Source organism: Lissotriton vulgaris, chromosome 10 (genome assembly GCF_964263255.1).
Source record: "Lissotriton vulgaris chromosome 10, aLisVul1.2, whole genome shotgun sequence".
Lineage (NCBI taxonomy): Eukaryota > Metazoa > Chordata > Amphibia > Caudata > Salamandridae > Lissotriton > Lissotriton vulgaris.
The window spans coordinates 44,928,826-44,955,318 of record NC_141698.1 but is presented as its reverse complement, the minus strand read 5'-3'; the positions used below and the strand labels follow the sequence as shown (position 1 = coordinate 44,955,318).

At 40.8% G+C, this 26,493-nt stretch overlaps 1 pseudogene; it reads right to left on the bottom strand.

Moving 5' to 3' along the window:
• LOC147684532 (vomeronasal type-2 receptor 26-like) overlaps positions 1–25,730 on the bottom strand; it is a 54,500-nt pseudogene extending 28,770 nt beyond the window's left edge.
• Positions 25,731–26,493: the final 763 nt, after the last annotated feature.

Below are 26,493 nucleotides of genomic sequence, written 5' to 3'. Positions count from 1 at the left end.
GATGCAGGCATCCTGGACAGTAAAATTGTAGCACAAAGATGATACAGACTGAAAGAAGTTGTAACTCAGTAACTAGATCAAATTATGTATTTTAAATTTTATTTGTATGTTGTCCTTTTATGATTTTAACAAAAATCGAATAAAGAGTATTTTGACTGACTGACTGAAAGAAGGCAGTTTTCACACTACTTACCCTGACTCTATGCAAGCAATGTGCACTTTCAACATTGTTTACCCTTATTTCCATTTTGGATTATAAATCCTATCTGTAGAGATGACTAATGTGGAATGTTAATGGTTGCCTAGCAGCTTAGAATGTTATCTCTTGAGAGATGAAACTGAGCTGTGAAGCAGGCTGTGGATGAGCTGGAGGTTCCTGTACCTACTCTTCAATAAAGACTACAATTTTAATATTTTCTTGGACTCATCTTTACATTGGCGACGAGGGAAACCTTTCTGCGCAAGGGGCAGATGCTGGGTACCTCCACCCTTGGATTTTGGAACAGTTTAAATACATCATCCACCGATTTGTGAGTAATTGATTACATTCTGAACTCAACTGATTGAATTCTGAACTCAACTTCGAACTAATTTGCATTCAGATTGACTATTTTAGATATTTTTAAAATAATATCTGAATATCTGGAAGTTCGTGTGAATTGCTGCCGATATTTACAAGCCTTCTGCTATGAAAATGCTTAATAGCGCTTGTGAAATGCTAGCTGATGCAAGTAGACAGCGCTGAGAATGGTTCTTCGTGCACATCTCTACTTGGGATAAGTTCCCTTCACTTCTGTGTTTCACCCGCTGTACTTTATCCGATTTCGAATCGCGACCCTGCATGAAAGGAAAACTTTCTCTTACTGCTTTGAAGGAGGAAATCTGCAGTTCAAACTTCGTATCTTGGAGTCATCATTTTTTTTAAAGAAAAGAGAGAAAACGAAGATTTCGATCTTGACAATCTGGTGACTCTGGACTTAACTTTGTCAAGAATTGAAGGTTTTTATTTTAATTTGTTATGTTAGTTTCTTTATTTTAAACTAACTTTTCCTTCTTTTACAGGTGCAATTTGTTTAAAATGTCTGATCAAGCTTTGTCCACTCCACCTGCCTTTTTGCCAACTCCTGGAGAACCAATAATTCCTTGGAAAGAATGGAAAAAGTTGTTTGATGAAACCAAAATAACCAAACCTTTGGCTAAAATTCATGAAAAACCCAGTACTAAAGTTTTTGATAAGAATAGGGAATTTCGCCAAAACAGTGGTTTTATTAATGTGCGACCTATCAAATGTTACCGTTGTGGTGCACCCGGTCATATTGCTTCCAGTGTGAAGTGTATGGCCAAGACGCAATATGTAGGACATGTGGTATGAGAGGCCATCTTGCTAAGGTTTGTAGAACTAAAATTCCTTCTGTTCATCAAATTGATGATTCTTGTTAAGATGTTTGTGAATTTATCCCCTCTATTGATAATGTCAAGGGTTTTCAACTTAATGTTGGTGCTGAGGTTGAAATTAACAATATTGATTTGTCAGGTATTCCTAGGGAGAGCACTGACAAGCTGGATAAGCCTCATTATGTTATCAAGTTTGATACTGTGGGGGTAAACATGTTAATTGATTCTGGAAGTTTATATACCTTGATGTCAAAGGAAATGTACATTAAGTCATGGGGAGTATCTGCTAATATAAATAACTGGGATCCATCAGATATCAGAGCTGTAGGCTATGGGGGAAAGAACATTGACATTTTGGGTTTAAAATGGATGGTAATTGAATTTGATAACAAGAAACTCTATGGTAGAGTGTACCTAACTGAACAAGGTTCAAATTTATTGGGATGGCGTCACCAGAGAGATTTAGGTATAGTTTTAAATCCTAATGCCACTGTTCCAGTTCAGTCTATATGCTTAGTAAATAGTGAGGGTTATGATTCCTTAATTATGGGAAAGTACTCTGATGTCTTTTGCGATGAATTGGGAAAGTTGAGAAATTTTTCTCATAAAATTATTCTCAAAAGTAATGCTACTCCCATAGTTCACGAAGTTAGATCTGTTCCCCATCTCATGAAAGGTCCTTTACAAGTTGAACTTGATAGGTTACTGAATTTGGGGATAATTGAGCCTATTGAGGCTTCTGAGTGGCTTGCGCCCATTGTCGTCGCGCCCAAGGATGGGGGAAAGAAGATTTGTTAATGTATTGATCTTCGCGATCTAAACAAGAACATTTGGGTTGATCGCCAACCTCTACCAAACATTTCAGAGATGTTGACGGCAATGGGCGGGGGGTGTGTTTTTAGCGTCATTGATATGTCGTCAGCATATCACCAGATTGATCTCGATGAAGAATCTAGACATTTGACATCATTTGTAACACCGCTGGGTGCTTTTCGTTACCGTAGGATGCCATTTGGACTAGCTTCGGCCTCAGCGGTGTTCCAAAGGGTCATGGGAAAAGTTCTTCATGGTATAAATGATGTACTTTGCTTCCAAGATGATGTGTTAATTGTCGGCAAAGATTTTGATCATCATGATCAAGTGATGGAAAGTGTCTTGTGTAGAATGAGAGAACATGGGTTGACTATTCAGAAGGAGAAATGTCAGTTAAGGAAGGATGTAGTTAATTACCTTGGCCACGAAATTTCCAAGGAAGGAATCAGACCAAAGAAAAGTATTGTCTCTGCCATTAGAGATGCTCCTGTTCCTTCTACTAAAGATCAGTTGAGGAGTTTTCTCGGTTTAGCGGAGTATTGCTCCAAGTTTGTGAGAAATTTTACTAATATTGTGGAACCATTGCGGATATTAATGAAAAGTGGTGTTGAGTTTGTATGGAGTGATGCTTGTGGAAAAGCATTCCAAGATGTTAAAGATGGAATATTGTCTGCACCCAGCCTTGGACACTTTGATGTTAGAGCAAAAACTTTTATCACCACTGATGCGAGCGCTATAGGTATTGGTGCAGTTTTAACGCAAGTATGTAATGGAGAAGAAAGAATTATTGGGTTTGCATCTAGAAGACTACAGGGTGCTGAGAGGTCATATTCAGTGATAGAAAAAGAGGCCTTGGGATGTTGTTGGGGCATTAAACATTTCAAATACTTTGTATGGGGTTTACCATTTAGACTTCGCACTGATCACAAACCTTTAGTTCATTTGTTTAAGGGGGGCAAAGGTTTAGAAGGGAGTGTTACTCCGAGGATATCAAGGTGGATTTTATCAGTTTTAGAGTACAATTTTGAAGTGGAATACATGAAGGGATTGAAGAATATAGTAGCGGATTGCTTGTCGAGAATACCTGTTGTTGTGAGTGATATTGAGTCTGAAGTTGATGTTGAGGAAGTGAGATATACTGAAGAACAAGCTTTTGGGTTGGAGCAATGGGATGCTGCAATGTTGGAAGATGAAGTATTGGAAAGAGTTATGTTTTCTATTTCTAATGGATGGGATGCGCAATTGTACAATGATTTATGGTTTAAAGGTTTCATTAATGTTGCAGAAGAGTTAAGTGTAAGAGAAGGGAAACTGTGGAGGAGAGACAAATTAGTACCACCGAAGAATCTTAGATCTAAAATTCTCATCATGGCACACGAAGGTCATTTGGGGAGAAATATGACTAAGCGACGTGTACGTCAGTCATTCTGGTGGCCTAGTTTAGATAATGAGGTTGAAGCAGTTGTCAAAGATTGTTATGCTTGTGCTGCTAGTGACAAGACCAAAGTTTTACGTCAACCTCCTATTTCTTCTGTGAAGTTTCCTGAGCGTCCTTGGGAAAGGTTGGCTTTAGATTTCATTGGTCCTATTTCCAAGTTGGGAACAAATTGCAAATTCCTAATGGTTTTAGTGGATTACCACTCCAAGTGGTTTGTGGTTGAGACATCTGAGAGTATTACAACTGAAAAAGTAATTAAGTTTCTTGAGAAGGTTTTCTTGAATGAGGGGATTCCAAAGGTCTTTGTGTCAGACAATGGTCCGCAATTAATTTCTAGGAAAATGGTGGAGTTCCTGTGTGGGAAAGGGATTAAACATGAGAGAGTTGCTTTATTTAGGCCACAAGCCAATGGCTTAGTTGAGAGGATTAATCGCCTGATCTTGGACAATATACAACTTTCTTTGTGCAATGGTTTGTCCTGGTCTGAAGAATTGAAGAAGCTGATGTGGTCTTATAGGGTAACACCACATTCCATGACTGGAGTGTCACCTTTCATTTCTCTTAAAGGAAGGGAACTAGGTTTGAAAGAAGTACCAGGGTGGTTGAAAGACAGGGAATGTGTATGGGTGAATCGTGATGAGGTTGGAGATCAAGTGCTTAACAAACAAATCATTGCTGCCAAACATTATGATCACTTAAAAGGTGTCAAATTTCCTAACATAAAATCTGGTGATTGGGTTGTAGTGAGACGTGGAGGTTTTATTGTCAAGGGTGATAGCAAGTTCTCTAAACCTGTTCAGGTGAAGGAAGTGAAGAAGAATGTCGTGATTCTGTGTGATGGGACTACTTGGAGTTTGGGAAATGTATCTAAGTGTTTTTCTCCTTGTAGTTAAATTGATTTTCACTCATCTTTCTGTTCTGTATAATAGTTTCCTTCAAGTTTTTGTTGTGGGATATATAAGGGGGAAGGTGTGTAGAGATGACTAATGTGGAATGTTAATGGTTGCCTAGCAGCTTAGAATGTTATCTCTTGAGAGATGAAACTGAGCTGTGAAGCAGGCTGTGGATGAGCTGGAGGTTCCTGTACCTACTCTTCAATAAAGACTACAATTTTAATATTTTCTTGGACTCATCTTTACACTATCCTCTCTTATCTGTGACCCAACGTTTTTCCAGCTGCCAGAAATAACCAATTTAGGGCTCAGTTTATAATTTGGTGACTGGAATAATTTCCGTTGGCGTGGCGGAAGAATTAACGTCCCCCAGGCTGAGACTACTCCACCTGCCAAATTTAGAAATTACCTCCAAACTGGTATCAATTCTAAGGCATTGGCAGGAACTGCTACACTAGACGTTCCTATCAATGCCTTTTACAGTTTGGTGTAAGGCTCCATCAACATGACAGAGCTGTCCATCAATATTTTCTTTTTTAGTTTCAAAAATAAAAATCTGAAGCTGAATTTTCTTTTGGAAAAACCCAAAGAAAATGCTTCCTTTGTAATGGGAGTTTTCACTGCCTATTATTGACAGGGTTTTCCCGGTGGTGTTGGACAGTGAAAACGGATCGCAAATCTGTCCATCTAAATTAAGTGGGTGGAATTAGAGGTCTACCTCCAATGGCCCTTTCGCCTTAGGCCGTCGTATGGTCTTAATAATGGTGGAGCCAGAGTAGTCTTCAGCGTGGTTAGGTCAAAGGTCTGCCTGCATATACATCTGGTGTGCAGGCCACAGTCTTGGTGGTAAGGATACTCCATCGCTGTTGAAAAAGTGTCTCCCTACTGCCAAGATCTATATCAGGTCCTTCGTCTTTACTACTTTAATGAGAGCAAATAGTCTCAGGTTATAGGATTGCTTTCATGTTCTCAATGATTGCTCCATGTCATTGCTGACTCATGTTATCCCCCCCCGATCTCGAGGTATCCCTGTTTCTTGATTTTTTTAGATGTAGAACACCCTCATATTATATTTCCTTCACATCTGTGTTGTGTTGCTTACTTCTGTACTGCTCCTTTAACCACATACATTCCTTCCTATGTCATTGCTGAATGTAGAACCTTGTATATGTCATTCTGATGTGCATTCTTTGTAAGAGTCAGTTATCCATTGATGCTGATCTATGCTGGATTAATTGTACTGTGCTCTTCGATTAAATGAGCTTCTACCTTAATCATCCTTGAATTTATCTTCATTTCACTGGCGACGGGATTCGAAGAGCAGAACCCACGTGGATGCCTGATCTAATTTGGGATTTCATGGTTTGTTTTCAGGTTCAAAGACAGGGAATGTAGAGGGAAATTGTACATTTCAAAGAAAGGACCACCAGTTTTAGGGTGGTTCGACCAAAAACAACTCCACATTATCTTGGATCCTAATAGTAAAGAACAAGTCTTAGTAGTTGATGACTGTTCTATAGTTACAGATAGCATTTTAAAGAAATTTCCAAAGGTTTTTAGTAAAACTTTGGGAAATTTAATTGGTTTTGAACATAAAATCATACTAAAGGATGATGCTTGTCCAAAAGTGCACAAGTGTAGAAATGTGCCCATTTTGGTGAGAGATGAAGTCAGTAAAGAACTGGATAAACTTGTGTCTACTGACATCATAGAACCTATTGAGGCGAGTGAATGGGTTTCGCCAATTGTCGTCGCAAGACGGAGCAACGGCAAAATCAGGTTGTGTGTAGACCTAAGGTATTTAAACAACAACATTGTGGTTGATAAATTCCCACTTCCCAAAATCAATGAGATGGTCTCTAGTGTTGGTAATGCCCAGTGGTTCTCTACCATAGACCTGTCATCTGCATACCACCAGATCTCTCTGTGCCCTGATTCAATGAAGTTTACGTCTTTTGTGACACCTTTTGGATGCTTCCGTTATAAACGCATGCCGTTTGGCTTAGCCTCAGCGGCTGCTGTTTTTCAACGGCTTATGTACCAATTATTCAAGGGAGAGAAAGGTGTCAGATATTTTCAAGACGATATTCTGGTCTTTGGAGACGATGAGAATGAGCACTTATCAAGGCTACATAAAGTTTTGAATATTCTTGAAAGCAAGGGTCTTACAGTTGAACATTCCAAATGTAAATTTGCTCAGAAAAGTGTAACTTATTTAGGCCATATCATTGACGCAGAAGGGGTTAAACCCAAACCCTCTTTGGTTTCTGCAATCTCCGAGGCTCCTATTCCTGCAAGTAAAGATGACATCAAGTCGTTCTTAGGAATGGCTGAGTTTTGCTCAAAATATGTTCCTAATTTTGCGAGTGTCTCATACAACATTCGGCAGCTCTTAAAAAAAGGTGTGAAGTTCGAATGGTCAAAGTCTTGTGATGAAGATTTCTTGAATATTAAGAATGCTATTGCCCAAACCACTGCCTTGCACAGTTTTGATCCATCTTTCGAGAATGTAATTACCACAGATGCAAGTAACAAGGGTTTGGGAGCGGTTTTAGTGCAGATTGATGAGAAGGGGAAGGAAAATATAATAGCATATGCCTCTAGATCCCTTTCTCCTTGTGAAGAGAAGTACCCTATAATAGAAAGGGAGGCCTTAGCTTGTGCCTGGGCACTTGATCATTTCAAGTCTTTTGTATGGGGCAAAATGTGTTTGTTACGAAGTGACCACAAACCATTAGTAAAGATTTTGACTACCGAAGGAGTTATCAATGCTTCTGCTCGCCTAGCTAGGATTTCCATGAGGTTACAGAATTTCATATACAAGATTATTTATGTACCAGGTAAAAGCAACGTTCTGGCTGATTTTCTGTCAAGAATGCCTGTAATGTTAGAGGAAGTTGATAATAATGAGTGGAATGAATTACAAATTGCATATGTTCATGATGAAGGACTTTCAGCCTTTAACAAGGAAGAGTGGAACAAGGACTATCTCGCTGATGAATGCTTACAGAAAGTTATCTCTTTCACTATTGAGGGTTGGCCAGATAAAAAAGATGTTCTTGATGATAATCTAAAGCCTTTTTGGGAGATTAGGTCCGAACTCTCTGTTTCTCATGACACCTTATTAAGGGGTGAAAGAATCGTTCCCCCTGGTGGGTTGCGGGAAGGAATCATTGAACTTTGCCATGAAGGTCACCCTGGGATTGTTAGATCCAAATCCTTAGTAAAGAATTTATTCTGGTGGCCTGGTTGTGATTCTCAAATAGAAAAAATTGTTAGAGACTGTATCATTTGTGCTTCTGCAGACAAAACCTTGCGTACCTGCCGTCCTCCTATGTTGGAGTGTTCTCCTCCAGAATCTACTTGGGAATCGGTTTCCGTAGACATTATGGGTCCTGTTCAGGATCAGGATGGTTCTCAGAGGTATTTAATTGTGATCATTGATTTGTTTTCTAAATGGCCTGTGGTCAAAGTTGTAGAAAGAGCAGATACTGATTCTGTTTTAAGTTTTCTGGATGAAACTTTTGTCACTGAAGGTATTCCTTCTTGCATTCTCACCGATAATGGTGTTCAATTTTTATCAGTTAAGGCAAAAAGGTATTTTAGCAAACTTGGTATTAGACACAGGACTACGTCTCTTTACAATCCTAGTGGCAATGGTGTTGTGGAGCGTTTTAACAGGGTTTTGAAGAACACTATTCAACTTTCTATTAGTAACAATCTGGATTGGCAAACTCAGATTGGAAAAGTTGTTTGGAACTATCGCATTACTGTGAATGACTCTACAGGTAGTTCACCTTTTGTTTTGATGAAGGGTAGGAACCCACGTTCTAAAGCCATTCCCACTTGGTTATTTTCTGGTGAAATTGATCCCTACTCAAAAGATTTAGTTAAGGCACGGTTAGTTCAAGTCCACGATAAAAGTAAAAGATATCATGATTCGAGACATGGATCAAAGGAGGTGACAATAAATGTTGGTGACTGGGTCAGAATTAAAAAACCTTTCAAGGTACAGAAGGGTGAATCTTCTTTTTCTGAACCCTTCCAAGTTTCGGAAGTGTTGAAAAACTCTGTTAAACTCGGTAATGGGAAAGTTTGGAATTTAGGTAGAGTTGCCAGATGCAATCCTGATTCTTCTTTTAAGGTCGATGTTCCCAGTCGAGTGTGGAAACCTGAAGATTTGGAGGTTGATGACTCTAATGGTGATTTGGATTCTTCCCATGGCTCTGGAGTTGTGAGTTGCCCAAATTCGTGTGAAGTTCCAGATCATAGTTTGGTTGTCACTGGTAGCAATAACTCAGATTCTTCCAGCGGTACTTCTGAGGAGTCAGTCGTCACCCCTAGGGAGGATTTTTTTGGTTTCTGGTGAGGATTCTTCTCTCCGCCATTCCTCGAGGAAGAGGGTGGTTCCTTCGTGGCTTAAAGATTATATTACTAGTAACAGTTAAAGATCATATCACTAGTAACTATCAGAGCTTTATCACAACCTTGTTAGTGTTGCTGCATTTGTTTTATGTTGCTGCATTTGTTTTTTCATTATATGTTTCTTTTCCTTCTTTTTCTTTTTTTTTCCTTTTATTATAGATAGGGGGATGTGTTGTGTTGCTTACTTCTGTACTGCTCCTTTAACCACATACATTCCTTCCTATGTCATTGCTGAATGTAGAACCTTGTATATGTCATTCTGATGTGCATTCTTTGTAAGAGTCAGTTATCCATTGATGCTGATCTATGCTGGATTAATTGTACTGTGCTCTTCGATTAAATGAGCTTCTACCTTAATCATCCTTGAATTTATCTTCATTTCAATCTGTATGCTTCTAGGTGTGGTTCACATAGAATATGGGCAGGCTCAGACCATCACCAAAGCTGATTCATCGTCTTCTTCATTATGCAACAACAACCACCAGTGATCCTTTAGCTTCATCTAAGCTTTCCTCTTCTGGTACAAAACCTAAGTGGGTGGAAAATGACCCTCCATCTCCCATTCTGTCATCCCATAACCCTGTTCTTGATACTATCCTTGATGAGGGGAGTGGATTAAAACACTTCATGTCTGCTACCAATGAAAAGCTACAACAAATTGAGGATAGGTAAATCACTATGAAAGCAAAATTGTTTGACATGGAGCAAAACATAAGTGATTTACCTGATGCTACTACCAAGATTCCTATGTTGGAGCAAGAGATCCAAAATATGAAAGATCTGGACCTTCTTATCTTCTTGAAGAAGGTCCTGCCTGAGCTTTTGGACCTTCAACATGACCCTCCATTGAATATTCAAGGTGCACATCATCTTGGTTGTTTCCAACCTCAGTCTATCAGACCCAGAGGAATTATAATGTTATTTTGGGAATTTACAGATATCATCCATGTGTTGAAGGCAGCAAAAGTGAAATGTCATCGTTTATGGTCTGGTCATACCATTAATGTCTCTCATTATATCTCAAATACCACCAATGCTAGAAGGAAAGAGTTTCTTGTTCTTCATCCACTAATGAGACAATTACATATCCGTAATAGCATTTGGCATCCTTGTTTATGTAAAAATACTAATGAGGGTGTTACACACTCCTTTGATGCTCATGTCAAATTAACATCTTTTCTCCAAAGTTTCTCACAACACTCCATGGATACTCCTTTCCAGCTCTCCTTACTTATTCTAATTAATTCTTGTTATTCTTACACTCTTCTAAAACTTCTTTCTATCTCTCTATAATATTTCTAGATGGCTGTAATTTCCTTCATATTTAAGTTTCTTTCCCTCTGCCGCTCTTCTTGCTCTTGGATCTGGATTTCTTTCCTTGATCTATCTCTTTCTCCTACTATCACTCTTTCTCCATCTCCTACTAGTTGCTTTTTACTCTTTTTGTGTTTTACTGAATAAATGGTGTCTTTCTGTTTTTAGCAGTGTCCATGCAGGATATTACCGGGGAACAGCGTTTACAACGCAACTTTTACCAGGCACTACCTTTACCACGCAAATTTTACAACGCAAGTCGTTACAACGACTTGCGCTGGAGGACGCTGTAGGATAGAGAATGCTTTAATTTACTATCCAAAACCTTCTCTACTATCCACGGGGACTTGAGTTGGAACAGTAAATTAAACTATTCACTATCCAGCGCCCCCCAACGCAAGTCGTTGTAACGACTTGCGTTGTAAAAGTTGCGTGATAAAGGCACGCATTGTAAAAGCATGCGTAGTAACGACATACATCCGATATTACCTGTATTCCTATCTCCTATCCCACTTCCTAAATATGTGTTACGTTATCTCGTGGAGTGCTCGTGGTCTGGGACATCCTGTGAAAGGACATAAGGTACTCTCTCAATTGTCCAGATTGCACTCACATGTTTCGTTTTTGCAGAAAACTCATTGTAATGATGTAGAATCTCTTAAATTGAAACAACAATGGGTAAGCCAAGTAACATATTCTCCTGCAATTAATCATAAAGGTGGTGTTGCTATTCTTTTTCATAAATTGTTGCATGTACAAATTTTATCACCCAATGTGATAGTGATGGATGATTGTAAATCTATTTATTTATTATTATTTATGGTCCTATTAAACTGGACCCAGATGTTTAGAATAACATCAAGATTTTATTAACCTCTCTTGACAATCCTAACATTATTGTTGCAGGAGATATTAATCAATGGTTGCGGCCATTTACTGACAGACAGCCTAAATGTAAATGTAATCATGTAAAATCTCACAAAGCATTTCAATCTGCCATTACCACTCATCTATTATTTGATGCTTGCAAAATTTGTGATCCTGATTCTTTTTAATTCACGTTTTTCTCCAATGTTGACCATACTCCTTCCAGAATTGATTATATTTTGATCAGTAAGCATCTACTTCCTTCCATCCAATCCTCAGACATTGGCTCTATTTTTTTTTCTGACCATGCTCCTGTTTTTTCTTTACTTGACTTATCTCTGAACAATTCTAAAACTGGTCGATGGAAATTTAATAACTTTCTCTTTTCTGACAATATGATTTTTTATCTGAAGCTATACATTTATAAGCTAGATTTTATTTTAATTAATCAAACTTCGGCATATCTGTTCCTAACACTTGGGATGCTTTCAAGGCTTCTTTTCGTGCCTTCACTATAGCTTACGCTGCAAGGAGAAAAAAAACAATCATGCCAAATATACTACTTTATTACAACAACTCAAAACATTAGAGCATACTTACTTTTCCTCTAACTCCTCATCTGTACTGCGTGAGATAATCAAAGTCAGGTCTGCTCTTAATAAACTTGCCAGTGTTGATGCATGTAACATTCTCCTTAAAGTTAAATCTAAGTATCACAGAGTCTAAACAAGGCGGGCAAGATGTTGGCCAATTTTAAAAAAATCTAATTTGAATGCAAAAATATTGTTCCATTCTAAATGAATGCACCAACAAAATGGTATCTTCTGATGCAGATATTTCTACCACTTTTCAAGAATTTTACCAGTTATTGTATTCTGATGACACTAATACCTCAGAACAAAATATGCACAACTTTTTAAGCATCCTACCTAATCCCCCATCTTTACCTGATAAATTTGATTTATTAGAACATGAGATAACTCTCCATGAATTAATGGATGCCATCAGATCCTTAAAAAATGCCAAGGCTCCTGGTCCTGATGGCCTCTCTATTGAATTTTGTTTCCCTTTCTCCTCCAATTTTGCCTCTTAACTACTTGAACTTTTCAACTCTTTTCTTGCGAAAACTAAGGCCATTTTTTCCTGTTCTTATTCCAAAACCTGATATAGATCTCTACCTTTGTAAAAATGATCATCCTATTTCCTTAATCAATTATGATTGCAAAATATTTGCCACAATCCTTGTGTCTCGTCTTGAGACTATTGTTCCATTATTGGCCAACACCGATCAATCTGGTTTTGTTGAGGGCAGGCTAGCTACTGATAAGCTAGAATGTTTCTAATGTTATTGCTTTTGGCAAAAACTTCAATCTCCTCTAGCTGCATTGTCTCTTGATGCCAAAAAGGCATTTGATGGTATTAACTGGCAATTTATGTTTACTACTCTTCAATGGTATGGTTTTGGCCCTAATTTGATTATATTTGTAAAATTATTATACTCTGCTCCACGTACTAGTATTTTTGTTAATATTCATTTTTCCAATATTTTCAGTTACATGGAGGTACTCAGCGGGGTTGTCCTATTTCTCCCCTGCTATTTGTTTTATGTTTAGAACCTTTCCTTGAACGCATCCATGTTAACCCACTCATCTCAGGTTTTGTACATAATTCCACTGAAATTAATCTGTCAGTTTATGCTGATGGTATTTTGATTTATATGTCCAATCCCTTCTCTTCTGTATCTCCCTCTTTACATGAAATGCATCTATACTCTAACATTTCTGGATACAAACTGAACTTCTCCAAAACTGAAATAATACCCTTAAATTCTTCATGTTACCAATATATGTTTGCTAATACTATTTTTACTTGGTGCCCTACCAAAAACAATATCTTGGAATGTGCTTTTTCTCTTCTGTTTCCAACACAATTAGTTGTACTTTTAATGCCTTAACAATCACCCTCAAAAAACTACTTTCCTCATGGGCTGCTATCAACTTATTAAGGTGGGGAAGGTTGGATACTATTAAGATGATGATCTTTCCGCATGTCCTTTATACATATCACTCTGCATTTGTAACTAGACAATTTTTTGCTCTAACCCATGAGTTTGGTGACACTTCCAGATTGTATTTGAACATTCTTTATTAAAGGGTTTCTCATTTGAAAATATAATTTATGTGTCTAACTGAACCTTTATATCACATAAACCTATACTGAAATACTTCCAACAATTGTTACACAAAGTATTTTTCTGCAGGTTTCGACTCACGTCAATGTTTCTTAGACTCCTCTATTTGGTATACCAAATGTATTACATTTTGGCACAAGTCATTCTATTATAAACACTGGAAGGAGATGGGTAATTATGTTTATTTATCAGCTTGTCCAACTTCACTCTGTTATTCTCTTTTCCCAATTGCTATCAGACTATAATTTACCAAGTGCTTTTTTTCATGAATATCTTTTAATATTGTTTTCTTTGCAGTCTTACTTAACAACTAATAACTTTCCCTCAGCCATTATACCACTCACTCCCCTTACACCGTTATACAACATCTCCCAAGACTCAAGGCTGCATTTCTCTACAAGGTATTATTATCACCCCTCCCAGAAAGTTCCAAAACACCTATTGAGCTAATGTGGAAAGTTGATTTATCAATTTCACTTCCTACCCCTACTTGGTATAAAATTTGGCTTAAATTATTCAAAACATCTAAAGCAGCTTGTATTACACAATCTTTATTTTTTATTTATAACAGAGCTCTCATTACTCCTGAATGTGTATCCACGTTCTCTCTCATCTCCTCTCCTTTATGCTGGTCTTGCTCTTCCTTCATAGGGTCTTTAATTCACTTATTAAATTATTGTTCTAATGCGTTAAAATTCTGGAAAACTATTTGGGCACAATGCCTAGAAATAGTTCAATGTAGTATTCCATTATCAATGGAAAATATTTTCCTCAGAACTGCTTCATCAGATTTTGACAATATTTCTCGTAAACCTTTGTTATTTGATCTTTTTATTGCTCTTGCTTTTAAGGTGATTCTCTCTTGTTGGAAAGACATCTCTAAATTATGTATATCAACATGGTGGAATTTTATTTGTGGTGAGCATAGAATTGCTACTATTTCTTCATTCTCATTATCTCAGAAAATTAAATCTGATTTACTGTGACTACCTTTCACTTTGTATCTTTCTACTCACCTATATCTTAGTTACTATGCAGATTATTTATTTATGTATTTATTTATTTAAGTTATTTCTTTCTATCTTCTTTTCTCTCATTACCTTCTTTTTATTCTTCTTCTTTTCTCCCTTCCATTTTTCATAGTTATAAAGAATAATAAGTCTATAGTTAATGACTAATATTGCTTCTTTTAACTCCCTAAATTATTTCACTATTTTGTTTTTCTACTGGTTATTTTTTAAATATTGATATTGTATTGCTGGTATTTCTAATTGCTTTTTTCTCTAAAACTTCAATAAAAATTATTAAACACAAAACAAATCCTATAAATCAATTAATTATTCATCAATCAATACATAATTTCGGAAACACACCTGGGCTATCCACACTGCAATGCTTTACCTCCCAAATCACACACTGCCAACACATTACTTAGATATGAACTGCAATTTCACAGAAACTTCCCATTTCCTGCGCAGAACCCCAGAGTTTCTACCGTTTAACTATCAACCTCAAGTTCCTGGAGGGAACCTCTTAGAGATTTACTCACTGGTAACAGTATTTAAAGTCACCAATATACAGTGTTACTCATTTACACCCTAAAGTTGCCTTCTTTTCATTACTATTGTGAAATTACCGAAAATTACACAATTACACTCACTCACTTAATTTAGAGTAATCTCCTGCAAGAGCACGGGAACAGAGCATGAGCTGCAGCTGACTGCTGCTGTTCGTGTTCTGTTGCATTTAGCACTATTTTCTTAGAGTAAAAAGCATTCTCTGGTGCTTTTTGGATGTGAGTTTGCATTTTGCCCATAGAAAAGAATGTGAAATACAGGGTCACACTCCTCGTGCAATTCTGCGCAATTTTGCTGTAATGTCACAAAGTCATGCCCATCCCTTCTTAACATATCCTTAAAGTGGCCAGCCCCCAAAAGTATTTTTCACTCTGTCAGGCCTAACCAGAGCACAGATTGAAATCCTAGTACTGTACCTCAGGAATGCGGCTAGCTAGAAAACTAAAGAAACAGCTATTTGTAATAGTCATTAAAAATCCAATTCAATGGTGAAGTTGTATATTTAATTCATACTATGGAAAAGTAATGTTTGGAAAGTTAGATTTTCCCTGCTTGATGTTTCTGGAGGCTAATTTGCATTTGCTCTCAAATTTCTCCCATGCTGGGATTAGCATTTGAATAGGTGTGAAAAAGTTGCGAAATGCCTCCCAGGAGTAAACTATAGTCTGTCCTGAATGGGCATATGTAGCTCCTGTGAACGTCAAAGCAAAGTATGGGTGAGGAATGAGAGTGTCCTTTTTGATATCACAGTGTCAAATTCTGCTGGAGTGTCAAATTCTGCTTGCCTGGTCTTCTGAGGTTTACTTAGAACACTGGGTGGGGGATTCAAAATTGGGAAAACAGGATGGCAACACAATTTCTGTATATCCAGAGTTCGGTTGGTGAAGAACCCTGCTTTGTTGTACCAGACTTCTGCCTCTGAGCAAAGTGAGACGGGTTGCCCCTGGGAACTTTTACCCCATTGGATAGGGCATGCAACTTCCCAGTTGACCAGTAGCAACTGGACCTAAACTAGACTCTGCTGTTGGTCGCTGTCTGACACCCAGTGAGTCGCCCCTGAGGTCCTGGGGGGCTTTAAAAATGTACTCTAGTGGGGGATTGGGACCTAAAGGACTAAAATCAGAAGGTATAAACTGTGACCATTACGAACCTCCGGGGTGTAGCCAACCAGTGTTCCATCGCGGTCAGTGTACAATTTTGCCTAGGTAACAAACTACCATGACTATTGAATATCATTGACACTTTGTGCTTGTACTTAAAACGTTAAACATTTCTATCTCCAGTTCTCTTTTTAGCATTTATGTCATTATGGTGCCATTTTTTTCATTACATTTCACTATATTTTTCTAATTTAGTTTAGGATTATTGTGGTTCATTTCAACTTTATTACTGTTTTGGTACTGCATAAATACTTTGCACATTGCCTCTAAGTTGAGCCTCTGCTCTGTGACTTAGCTACCAAGTTGTTGAGCTCAGGTTAATTTGGGGTTAGCTTGTGCCCCACCCTGACAAGAATTGTGGTAGCTATTTGAGTAGGCTTTCACTTCCCTCAATCAGTACGCCAACTAGACCTAAATGTTATCAAATAAACATGAACAAAATAATTGACAGACATGTTAAACAGAGAAAAATCATCATTGATGCCAGTAACCTATCTTGGCACATTCATAAACGTATACAGTAAATAGACTATTTACAAAGAAGATATAATTACCTTGCACACCTCCTTGGGGCAGGAGGCTCTTCAAACATAAATTTGGCTGGAGGGTAAGTAGTCTCCTGGTGAACGGCAGCCATGATCCCAAATATTGCATCACCCTCCTTAGAATACATTCCCTTCTTTGGTGTGGAGATCCCATGGCGGGGTTGTGAGGATGCGGCCCCAGTGAAAAATGTGCCTGCCCACATAAGTGCCAGTATCTTCAGAGAAGTCTGGAACATTGCAAAGTTCAGCCAGAAAACAAATGACTGTCACTATTCTTACATACTCATGCTACATTCTTATCACATGTTGTTATATGGTGTACTTATTCTGAATAAAGGGATCAATTGAACCCTGCGGAAAGAAAATCAAAGAAATAGAAAATTATGTATCCATCAGCAATATGACAAGCATCAATAACTGCACACAGCACACCAGCGCAAGGAGGGAACAGAAGTGTGCAATATCTTAGAAGATATGTTGCATTACTGCTCCCTCACGCAACGCAGCACAGTAAGCTCCCTTTTTGATTTGCGTGAAAGATTAGTAACTCTGATCCATAGTGTGCATACATGACCTGATGGTGCCACCTCTCATAAGCCTTACCCTGGCTTAATGAAGGTAACACCTGTGGCATTGCTGGCATCCAAAGGCACTAAGGCACAAATGTAAATTATTCTGAATAGATTAAATTTCAAGCAGGCTCAGAGAAGAGAGGATCCAGGGCAAGTGAAGTGTGTGCACTGCTGTTCGTGCTTAGCCTATGCCTCATAAAGGAGGCACAAGGAGGAGAAATAACTTTATTTTTCCGCGTGTTTTCCTCTTTCTATGTCAGCGGGATTCAGCAGCGCACACAGAAAGAGGAAATCACCTCCATTTATTGTTTTTGTGTAGGAAGGCATCCCTTCATGCACTTAAAAAATCATCCTTACAACACAGACACCCTTGCACCATAGTGCAAGTTTGCCTGCAATAGCAAATGGCAGCAAATTGAGCACCAGCACAGGGAAAGAGGACAGATAGATATGGCACATTCCTTGCATCTCAGGTCTCTAACATCTTGCCTTAGTTCCCTTCTAATGTCCAGGTGTAACCTAGTGAAATTGTCATAGATAAAACATTGACTAAGGATTGGAGAAATCATGTGCAATTCCCCAGTGAACCTTTATATCGAGGTGCACAAATTCATTTGAATAGTGCAGAAATAAAGTAACTGCAAAAAAATTCTACTCCTGTTTTTTGTAGACCTGGATTAAGAACTCAGTTGATCTAAAAGATTCACACAGTCTAGCTGGTCAGGGTTTGGGATGAGAGGCGCCCATAGTTTAGCTTTGCGTTTTATGACCAGTGAGAAGACATTTAAGCATCCACCTGATAATGAGTTACCAGGAATAACTACCATTCAATTTTAGGAACATCTGGTACTGGGATTTCATGTTTTTCACTCCTTTTTGTGGATTCCAGGGCCTTTGTTTTGGCTATAGGATCTAGTTTATCTCGTATCATATTTTCGTGCGACTGGATCCTTTTCAGGTACGCCTCAGTTTCTCTCAGTTATGCATTATGCTTGGGAACTGCTTTGTTATACAAACAGCAAACAACTCATTACATGCTTCAATAGTCCATCCAGAAAAAGTATTAATCACGTTTTTTGTTTTAATTGCTCCAATTTACTTATTTGCCATAGTGTGAATCTTGCTCCTGTTGTGTAGTAGGGCACTATACCTATGGAGCAAAGTGAAATATTAATGTAGATTTCAGAGAATACAGCAATAGTAAATATGTGATAAAACACTTTAAACCAAAGCATGTGGTACCATCACAATCAAATTGCCAACAATATTAATACCAATGAGGGAACTATCCACAAATAAAATACTAATAATTAAAATACAGACCCTCCATAGCACCCGATAACAGTTACCATGGAAGAGGGTGGGAAGATTGTCAGAAATCCGGGAACAGACTGAGATGAAGCTTGCAGAACCCCTTCAGAGGGCTACAGGGTATGCAGGAGCAAGTGGTCCCAACCATAGGGGTTGAAACCTTTTACTATGGATCCTGAGCATCTGGGCCAAGTACCACTTCAGCACTTGGCACCGGTAGTAGAGCATGTTGAGCAATCCAAGTCTTCTCGGGGGAGGGAGACAGAGGTGGCCAACAGAGGCTTCCAACTCAAAATACATTCAGCAGCAGTAGAAAATAAGTATCAGGTCAAATACTTGCTTTTATAAAAAAAAATGGAGTATGCATATACAAAGTAAAATTCAGTATTAAAAAAATACACAGTCACTCGAGGTGAGGGGTCTAGTGTTTTATTGGTGGGTTCCTGAGTCCCACTCCCCTCTTGTTAGTGATTATTTACCATTCACTCTAGGTGACTTCAGGTTAAGCCCCACTAGTAGTCTAATTCTCAGCAGTCCCACTACAAAAGTCTAAAGCCAAAAATGTTTCAGCATCGAGGCGCTATTTGGCAGGCAAGTTCCCCAGGGAAAATCTGGCCCTTAAATCTGTCTTACATGCACCAGCAGGATGTGAACGATCGTAGGCTCCAAGCACGCCTCCTTCATAGGTGCTGAAGTGGCAGCGATGGTCTCTGTTATATTTCTCACATGTGGCCATGGTGGGGCAGGGGTTGGGTGTTTTCGAGTTCCTCACACACCATCCTGTGTAGGCAGCCACCACAGATTGTCTTGATGCACTTCTGATGCTGGTAAGTTTCTTGGGATCCTTCCCACAAGAAAGGGTGTTGCGACTCTCCTCATGCTAGTTCTCAGTTGGAGCTTGGGCCCGCTCAGGTCACCATGGTATTTAACAACAAGGGGTGGTGATGGACAGAGTTTCTGAATTAAGCAGAATACTCTCACCCAGTCAAGAGATCAGGGCTAGATCCAACACCGTTTTTTTAGCTCACTGCACCATCCCAGCTCAGAACCTGGCTATATGCAAATTAGTCTGTTCCTGGCCCAGTGCATGATGGGAACAGGGCAAACCAAACTACCAAGCCAATTCTTACACTGGGAAGGAAACAAGCTTCCGGGGACCGGTTTCTGGCATTTCAGCCGTCGTTGGCCCGGCTTGCTTGAATCCTGATGGTGCAATGAGCAAGGGAGTCACATATGAGTATACCCTTCCACGCTTAAGGTGGACAAAATATTTAACAACAAGGGGTGGTGATGGACAGAGTTTCTGAATTTAACAGAATACTCTCACCCAGTCAAGAGATCAGGGCTAGATCCAACACCGTTTTTTTGCTCACTGCACCATCCCAGCTCAGAACCTGGCTATATGCAAATTAGTCTGTTCCTGTCCCAGTGAATGATGGGAACAGGGCAAACCAAACTACCAAGTGAATTCATACACTGGGAAGGAAACAAGCTTCCGGGGACCGGTTTCTGGCATTTCAGCCGTCGTCGGCCCGGCTTGCTTGAATCCTGATGGTGCAATGAGCAAGGGACTCATATCTGAGTATACCCTTCCACGCTTAGGGTGGACAAAATATTTAACAACAAGGGGTGGTGATGGACAGAGTTTCTGAATTAAGCAGAATACTCTCACCCAGTCAAGAGATCAGGGCTAGATCCAACACCGTTTAATAGCTCACTGCACCATCCCAGCTCAGAACCTGGCTATATGCAAATTAGTCTGTTCCTGTCCCAGTGCATGATGGGAACAGGGCAAACCAAACTACCAAGCCAATTCTTACACTGGGAAGGAAACAAGCTTCCGGGGACCGGTTTCTGGCATTTCAGCCGTCGTCGGCCCGGCTTGCTTGAATCCTGATGGTGCAATGAGCAAGGGAATCACATCTGAGTATACCCTTCCACGCATAGGGTGGACAAAATATTTAACAACAAGGGGTGGTGATGGACAGAGTTTCTGAATGAAGCAGAATACTCTCACCGTGTCAAGAGATCAGGGCTAGATCCAACACCGTTTTTTAGCACACTGCACCATCCCAGCTCAGAACCTGGCTATATGCAAATTAGTCTGTTCCTGTCCCAGTGCATGATGGGAACAGGGCAAACCAAACTACCAAGCCAACTCTTACACTGGGAAGGAAACAAGCTTCCGGGGACCGGTTTATGGCATTTCAGCCGTCGTCGGCCCGGCTTGCTTGAATCCTGATGGCGCAATGAGCAAGGGACTCACATCTGTGTATACCCTTCCACGCTTAGGGTGGACAAAATATTTAACAACAAGGGAAAGGGGATGGACAGGGTTTCTGAATTAAGCAGAATACTCTCACCCAGTCAAGAGATCAGGCCTAGATCCAACACCGTTTTTTAGCTCACTGCACCATCCCAGCTCAGAACCTGGCTATATGCAAATTAGTCTGTTCCTGTCCCAGTGCATGATGGGAACAGGGCACACCAAACTACCAAGCCAATTCTTACACTGGGAAGGAAACAAGCTTCCGGGGACCGGTTTCTGGCATTTCAGCCATCATCGGCCCGGCTTGCTTGAATCCTGATGGTGCAATGAGCAAGGGACTCACATCTGAGTATACCCTTCCACGCTTAGGGTGGACAAAATATTTAACAACAAGGGGTGGTGATGGACAGAGTTTCTGAATGAAGCAGAATACTCTCACCCAGTCAAGAGATCAGGGCTAGATCCAACACCGTTTTTTAGCTCACTGCACCATCCCAGCTCAGAACCTGGCTATATGCAAATTAGTCTGTTCCTGTCCCAGTGCATGATGGGAACAGGGCAAACCAAACTACCAAGCCAACTCTTACACTGGGAAGGAAACAAGCTTCCGGGGACCGGTTTCTGGCATTTCAGCCGTCGTCGGCCCGGCTTGCTTGAATCCTGATGGTGCAATGAGCAAGGGACTCACATCTGAGTATACCCTTCCACGCTTAGGGTGGACAAAATATTTAACAACAAGGGGTGGTGATGGACAGAGTTTCTGAATTAAGCAGAATACTCTCACCCAGTCAAGAGATCAGGGCTAGATCCAACACCGTTTTTTAGCTCACTGCACCATCCCAACTCAGAACCTGGCTATATGCAAATTAGTCTGTTCCTGTCCCAGTGCATGATGAGAACAGGGCAAACCAAACTACCAAGCCATGGTGGCCTCCTCCGCACATTGATGGTCTTGGCCACACCACATTCCTTGCCTTGTCCCAGTGGACCCCAGGGAATACGGGGTCGCTGACTTAGCTCCTCACACAGGGTATGGCCTGATTGGCATGGAGCAAAGCTTCAGCGTGTCCCCCCTAAAATACGGGGTCAATGACATAGCTCTGCACATGGGCTACAGCCCATTTGGCATGTCAGGACTCTTCATGTCAGCCTTCCTCTGGCATACGAGGGTGCCCGAATTCCCTGCACACGTGCAATGGCACAAACGGTGCAGCAATGTTAACAGCTCAAGTCACGTAGCCCTCCTCTGGCATATGAGGGTTGTCCACTTTTCCCTGAACATGGGCAATGACCCGATCAGTGTAACAGCTGTCTCCTCACACCTCGCTACAAGAATCCAATCACCAAGAGCGCCATCTGTAACTCACTCCATCCAATGCTCTTCTCTTCCTCACAGGGTAAACTGGTCTTGGCAAGCAGGCAGTCACTGGTACTTCATTTTCCCGGGGCAGGTGGTCTTAGACTACCTGAATGATGTCCCCTCACCCGGCTGGGAGACTGGCAGGTCTTGGCCCCTAGTCCTGGTCACAGGGAGAAATCTTGAGGAGCTTATCTTTGCACAACCTGACTGGCTGCTTGACAGTTCAGGGGTCTTGAGCTCCCCTTCTTATAGTCTATTTCCAGACATCAATTTGGTTTAGAGGCTGAGTCTTTGAAGTTTGTGTTGAATGCTGCTCCCTTCTCTGTTATGTTCTTCCACCAGAAATCAGTCTGCCACAGATCCACAACACAGGAATAACTAGAGGTTCACACCTGGATGTTAGCTACACGAATATGTGTATCAAAAGGTTACCCGAGGGCCTCAACCCTAATCTTTATGATTCTCTTATCATCCCCATCTCCTTCCTGGGATGTGCCTACTCCCCTTTCCAGTAACCTCTTTCTGAATCAGAGAGCATCCTTTGAAATGCACTGAAGAGACAGGCTCTCTCTTCCTCCCCATGTGTCTCACCCAGCTCACAGGAATGCAGCAATCCACAAATCTGCCTGGGGGGATTCCTCTACTTCCTCATGTTTCACTGTGCAGCCCTGGGGCTCACAAAATAGAACCAAGAGACTTTCATGTTGTGTACCATTTACTGGCACACATACACCCAGAACATACATAAACCATACAAGCACCTCACAGCACTACATCCTTCATGTATTGTACCACTCACTTTCACTTTGTATAAGCTTTATTCGAGACAATTCTCATAAAAGCACATAAAATTTAAAACAATTACACAATAATACATGATTACAGGTAAAAAATTCATTAAACATGGAGTGCAGCTCATACAATGTTTACATACAAAAACCATTTGTGATAAATAATATTACATAAATCGTAATTAAAAGGAATACCTAATTACCTGATTCCCCTCAGAGACCGTCGTCTAATTGCCCAAGCCCAACCCAGGTATTTGGCTACCCCTATGACTATCGAATCCTGAGTTGTTGTACATAAGATTCTTAAAGCCACAGCGCTGTCGCGTGTCCCCAGGTTTTTACATACCGGCGTGAGCCATTTTCTCCTCGGTTTTGAGTAAGCTTGACATACAAATAGGAAATGGCCTATGCTCTCCACTGCATTTTCACATGCTGGACATAAGTTATTGGTCGGTCTGTGCCAGCCAGCTGTCAGTTTCTTTAGGGGGATAGATCCAGATCTTAACTGAAAGACGAGTTTCCTGTCCATTGGTACCGTGATGTTATCCCAGTAGTTTTCTAGGGCAGGAAAGATTTTTGTCTCCAGGAAACGACCAGACATGGAGTCGGCCCTGGCGTCTTTCAGCAGCTTACCACCCACCCAATCCCAATATTGTTCTTTGAGGGCTTCTTTGCTAGGGAATATTTCTCCCACAGGGTTATTCCAAAGATTTGAAAACCCTAAGTTAGCTAGCATGGACTTCAGATGTTTTAGCCATTTTATCTTGTGGAAGATATCTTCCCTAATTATCCATAGAAAACCCTCCGCATATTGTCTTATTTCTGGAGTCGTTCAGAGGCGTCTCCAGTAGAGGACTGGGCGCAATCGGGCTCTGTCGGCAACAGGACGCCTACCCAGCTCCAGAAACAGTGGGGTTAAGGGGGTGCTCTGTGGGAGTCCTGTGATCCCTCGCAAAAACGTATTCTCAGAAGTCTGTAGAGCCGCAAGACTATCCCAAGCCCATAACTCCGCGCCATATAATGTGGCACCCAAGACCTTCGCGTCATACACCATAAGTGCGGGTTTTATAGGCTTTGTCTTAGATTTACGGTGTTCCCCCCTTAAAGCACCTGAGAGCTGCTGGTGTTTTAAGACCACTTTATCCACATGATGCGTCCAGCCAGTGCCCTCTGCGATCTGTACTCCCAGGTACGTGAATTCTGCGACAGTATCTAACCTGCTGTTGTTTAAGGTTACCTTGGGGTAATTCCTACGACCTGGGGAAAAGGCCATTAATTTTGTTTTTCCCACGTTCACTTCTAGCCCATGCTCAGTGCAAAAAGCATCGAAAATGTTTAGTGCACGTTGTAGCCCCATAGGGGTCTTGGACAAGATAAGAGTGTCGTCAGCGAACATCAGGATCGGAACCCTGGTGTCCGCTAACGACGGGGTGTCTACACTAGCCTTCAACATTCTCTCAACAATCCCGTTAATAAATAACGAGAAAAGTAAAAGGGCCATGGAACAGCCTTGTCGGACGCCCCTTTCCACTGGGAAATCCGGGGTTGTCTCCCTGCTTCCACCCCACTGGACTCTTGCAAAGTTGGATTCGTGCAATCGCATGATTAGTGTAAGCAGATCAGCAGGAATCCCCATCTTTTGCAGAACCAACCATAACTTAAACCGGGGGACTAGGTCGAATGCCGCCCGCAGGTCGACAAACGCGACATACAGGCAGCCCCTTCCCAGTACAACAGTCTTCCACCGCAATATGGTGAAGCGGAAGACCTGGTCAATGGTACTGGTTGCTCGCCTGAATCCAGCTTGGTATGGAGAAAGGGCGTTGTTGTCGTCAACCCAGTCCATAAGCTGGTTTGTTACCATTCTCCCAACTACTTTCTGCATGGTAGCTATTAAGCTTATAGGCCTATAATTAGCAGGCAGTGAACGATCACCCTTCTTGTGGATGGGGATAATGGTTGCGCCTTTCCAGAGGTCTGGGACCACTTCCCCCTTCGCTAGGGCATTTGCTACAAGGAAGGTATACCTCGCCCATCTAGTCACATCGTATTTAAAAATATCTGGCGCCCTCCCACATTTCGCGGTACTAATAGCAATTTCCGCTTCTCTAAGGGAAAACAGATCATCAGTTGCGTAAACTGGTATTATACTGTCCGCCACCACAGGATGGTTGACTTCAGCATACTGTGGTCTAAAATAATCAACCCAAGCATCTTCTGCTACATTGTTATCTGGCTTCGCAGGGCCAGCTCCTCTGCCCCACTTAATGATTTTCCAAAATGTCCTGGAGTCTTTGTTACCTGAAGCCTCTTTTAGTTCGGCACAATGGTCTTCATCCCATTTCTTTTTAGCTCGATGAATGGCCATTTTGTACAGTTTCCTATTCTCTATTACTGCAGCACGGTCCCTATTCCTTATGGCTTGTCCCAGTTCAAGGCGTGCCGATCTACATTGACTGTCAAACCACCTTCCCACATCTTTAGCTTTCTTCCCTTTCCTGTTTTTGATGAAAAAGCATGGTCTCAAGAGGGAGAATAACTTGTTGTGGATTTCGGTGATACCACTATCCCCTGGAACCACTGGAACCGCTGCTTCCATCGCGGAAATTGCACTATCAACCACATTATTGATATAGGTCATAGTAGCCTCATTTGCCAATACCTTTGGCCATTTTAACCTGCATTCATCGTTACTCATAACCGGGATATCATCATTTGTTTCAAAAGAGTTTCCCACACCAGCGTTCCACCACCTATGAGTCACACAGAGGGGGTTGTGATCACTTTCAACCCGGGGCCTAATAGTCATGTCAACAACCCCCTTCCACAGCTGGAGACTACACAATATGTAGTCAATTCTGCTCCTGCTGGTACCGTTATCAAAAGTGTAGCTGCCCTCCTTGTCCCCTGGTGTCCTCCCATTAAGTGCTCTTAATCCATGTCCCATACAAATTCCATTCAATAATAAAATCTCTTTTGTCCATCTCTTTACAGGTTTTAAACATAGAGAGGGTATTCCCCAGAGATTGTCCTCTTCATTCCCCAGGGGGTCATTTGTACAGTCCAAGGGTTCAAAAGTCCTGTTGAGATCCCCTGCTATTATCATCATACTTTCTTGGGACTTGGCCTCTATGGCAGCAGATAACAGCTCAATGGTGGGTGAGTTAGTTACATTGTTACCTCTCACATAGATATTATACAAATCTATTGGTGGACCCTTGCCTGTGGAGATTCTTAATACTTGTAAATCACTACTTCCCAGGTCCAACATTTTGATGTTAATGTGCAAATCCTGTTTGACCCATACAGTGAGGCCTCCCTTTGGCCGCCCTCTTCCACTTGTGCAATATTGTTCAAGAGTGTGTGCTTGGCACAAGGCAGCCTGAGTGCACCAGCTCAGGGAATGACATCATCACCGCCATATCTTTGTAGATATATCCTACTATCTTCTTTTCATGCAACGCAGGACAGCAGCTTGATTGCTGGACTGTTTGTAATCATTTCTATGTATATTTATCTCTGCAAGTTTAATTACAAGTTTTTGGTGTTGCATTTCAGGTGACCAGCAAAGG